Source organism: Hippoglossus hippoglossus, chromosome 5 (genome assembly GCF_009819705.1).
Source record: "Hippoglossus hippoglossus isolate fHipHip1 chromosome 5, fHipHip1.pri, whole genome shotgun sequence".
Lineage (NCBI taxonomy): Eukaryota > Metazoa > Chordata > Actinopteri > Pleuronectiformes > Pleuronectidae > Hippoglossus > Hippoglossus hippoglossus.
In genome coordinates, this window is record NC_047155.1 from 28260502 (window position 1) to 28264595 (window position 4094).

Consider the following 4094-nt stretch of genomic DNA (forward strand, 5'->3'; position numbering starts at 1 on the left):
CCCATTAAAACATATTCTTGTGAATACTGACGGAATTTTGCCGGCTCTGGTTTCGCCTTCTTTGGCACTTGTCCCTCCGTGTTTTCAGCGGCATTGCTGCTACGCTTCAACCACGACTCCATTGTTTGGGTTTTCAAGGTGGCAGTGATGACAGGTGATGACAGGTGGCGTGTGCCAGGTTGGGTCAAACCATCCTGGTATGGGGGAGACTCTGGGGTTTTTAGGATAATGAAATTGAATAGCCTACTGAATATAAAATTCAGTTCATGAACTTACACTTATATTTTATTGAATATTTATTAAATAACAAATTTTAAAGGATTTTTGAATGGATGCTAATTTTAAATATATTTAAAAAAAATCTCACGTACCCCCTGGAGTGCCTTCACGTACCCCCAGGGGTACGCGTACCCCCATTTGAGAACCACTGCTCTAAGGATACTTCAGCTAAGAATAAGTTTAATAAAGTAGCACATCTCCGACTTACTTACCAATTTATTTTAATACCCTCACAATCACACAATTGTTAAATACTCAACATTTCACACAAAACAATGGTCTTGTTTAGTATTCACTAGGTTTATCACAAGAGCAGCAACAACAAAGGAAACTATGCCACAATGTGGAGGTTTTTTATGCTACTATAGTTTCTTTAAAAACTATACTATAGTATCGTTGTTCTGCAGCTGCTGTAGCACTTTGGCCCAAGACAAATTTCCCTATGGGACAATAAATATTTTGAATAACACACACACACAATAACTGATGGTGACAAGGACTTAGTTTCAGTGTACCTACAATTCCCTCCTTTCACATTATAGGGAGGGCTGTCTGTATTCTGTACAGATAAAGATCTATCAGCAAACAACAAACTATTAGAATAAGTAGTTATTAGGTGAGGAGCCTACAATCAAAATGATGCAGTTACTGTTTAAGGCAGGACACTATAGGCAAAAACACAGTTTTTTTCATGTACTGGTCAATTTTGAGATTTTGGTCTGTTTTGCTTCCATGTCTTCTTTCCTAATCTGGATATTTAAATATAACATTTTAGGGGAAAACCCTATCTTGGTGTATGTCATTAACTGGGGATGTTACTGTATGTGGTGTTATGTTTTAGTTGTTTTTTTTAAATCCTACTGACCTGCAGGGCCAATTGGCAAATGTATGCAAATCAGCACATTTCATATAGGTAACGGGCACCTAATTTGCATAACAAGGTGGCAATTGTGATGACATCATTAGATACAAATGTTACGGTATTCACGTGTAGTGTCTCCCCTTAAGTACAGTACAGTCGTTATGCCCTAACTAATTACATTAGCTAGTAGCTCATGCGTTCACATTAGCATGAAACAAGTTAACTATATCTGTTTTTGTCTTTTGGCTAACTAGCTGTAAACTGGAGGCACTGGCAGCTTAGTCCTTTGTTCATCACCACTCAGCTCCACACCAGAGAAGAAAAACCACTACAGCTGGGACAGGAGCTGGGAGGTGGGAGGGGCTGCCTGTCTGATGTGACTGTGAGCTCACTAGAGGTGTGCACCTTCACTAGCCTCACGATTCGATTACAATTCAGCAGTCAACTACTCAAATGTACAACAATGTAGCTTGATGCATTTCAATGTATCACATCCACAATTCCCTTTATTAGTGCACTGAGCTGCTTTTTCATCAGTTAATATCAGTTAATAAAATCAGTCAGATATGAACCCCCTTTTTATTTAGAAAAAGTATTATAGACTGTTACTGTTATTAAAAGTGTGCTGTCATTTACAAAATAAGGTTTTCAATTCAAAAATCAGACTACAACAGTAAGTGAACGATGGTGGTCAGTGTTCTCCACACTGATTTGACATTCATTCAGTTTAGACTTGTGTGCTGCACCTATAGACTTAAAAGGACAAACTCAGATTACAGCCTTTCCTGTATCAAGGTGGCCCCGCCTGGCCCCCCCTTGGCAGCGCCACTGCACTGAGGCGCATTACTCCGCTGGTCAACAAGTGACTCTGCTCCTCTGATGTTTTCTTATCATCACACTTAGAACTGATCCTTATAACAACCTGCATTTCATATTCATATTCATGTTCCTGGATAAACGGGACTTCGCTTCTTCTACAACAATGAAGTTAAAACACTGTGTCATAATCTGAGGGAAGAACCTCTGTCTGCAGGAGTATGTGTACGTGGTTTCCTGTACTTATTGCTTTGTGAGGACCACTTTAAGCATAGACCCTACAGAATGAGGACATTTTTTAAAAGTGAGGACATATTGGCCGGTCCTCACTTTGAATGAAGAATAATAGAATAAGGTTAGGGTTAGGCATTTCATTTGAATGGTTAAGGTTAGGGTAAGGGGTTAGGGAATATATTATGCAAATGAGTGTCCTCACTAAGAGTGAAGTACAAACGTGTGTGTGTGTGTGTCTGTGTGTCTGCTCATATCTGTTGCTCTTCACACACAAACTGATAATCACGTGTATTTAGTTATTAATCGATGTAGGATCATGACTCCAGAACGTTCTGGTCCCATTAACCCTAATGTCCTGTTATGTTACATCTCATGTTGTGTAGCAGGTTTAAAAATGTGTCTCAGAAACTCTGGAGCGAATCAAACAAACACAAAGTAAATGTCAGTCCTGTAAGTGTCCTAATAACTTGTGATCAGTGCTGGTGTTTATTGGTAAAGTGAGAAGTGAGCAGAGGGTCAGAGGGGGAGTGAGGAGGAAGCAGACTCCGACTGAGACTCTGACACAGGACAACAGGATCTTTAATGTGCGTCTGTCTCTGGAGCAGTGGTGTTATAATTTTTCAGCGGAGTCGACTTCTCCGTCGCAATGCAAGAATCGATTTTTTTTATATATTTCAACAAACTTGTTTGACAGGGAAGCTGTGTGCAAACAGCAATATAATATTCTTTTTTTTTTTTTTTAAAAGCACCCCAGAAAAATAGAACTTTGGGTGTGACACTCGACAGCCAACTCTCCCTTACAGCCAACATTACTGCAACAACCTGTTCCTGTAGATTCATGCTGCACAACATCAGGAGAATACGTCCCCTTCTCACTCAGAAGGCGGTGCAGGTTCTGGTCCAGGCTCTGGTCATCTCACGCTTAGACTATTGTAACTCCCTCCTGGCAGGTCTACCTGCTAGTGCCATCCGACCTCTGCAGCTCATCCAGAATGCAGCAGCTCGACTGGTCTTTAACCTAAATTCACTCACACTACTCCGCTCCTCCGCTCCCTTCACTGGTTACCAGCGGCTGCCCGCATCCGATTCAAAACACTAGTACTTGCGTACCGTGCTGTGAACGGATCGGGTCCAGTCTACAGCCAGGACATGGTCAAACCTTACACCCCAGCCTGTTCACTCCGCTCTGGATCTGCCAATCATCTTGCTGATCCCTCACTACTCTAAACACTCAACAAAATCACGACTGTTTGCTGTCCTGGCTCCTAAATGGTGGAACGAGCTCCCCAATGACATCAGGACATCAGAAAGTCTACACATCTTCCACCGCAAACTAAAAACACATCTCTTCTGACTACACTTTGAATAAAATTTTTAAAAAAGAAACAAAAAAAAAAAGTTTAAACTAAACATTTTGTAGCACTTAAATGGCTCTTATTTATAGCACTTTGTAGTTTGGCTTTCTTGATTCTTGTTGTTCTGGGTTTGTACCCTCATGGTTGAATGCACTTATTGTAAGTCGCTTTGGATAAAAGCGTCAGCTAAATGTAATGTAATGTTTGACCTCTGATGTTAAAGAGAGTGAATAGAGAATGTATACAACACACCACACCAGATGTGTTAAGACAGTTCAAGTGAAACACAGTTGAATTGGCTTTAAAGTGTGAATTTGAAACATCCAGTTACATAACTGCTTTATGCAATCACATTATATACGACACTGAAATCTCATTTGCCAAACTTTACTCATGTGTTAAGAAAAAACACTTACCGTCAGCTCTGTTGCTGAGGGAAGTAGATTATGTGTAAATAGTTAATGCATCTCACTGTGGATTATAATGAATAAATCAGAAGCACATTTCGGAGATGATCTGCTAAAACAAATTCAATTCAAACAAAAAGA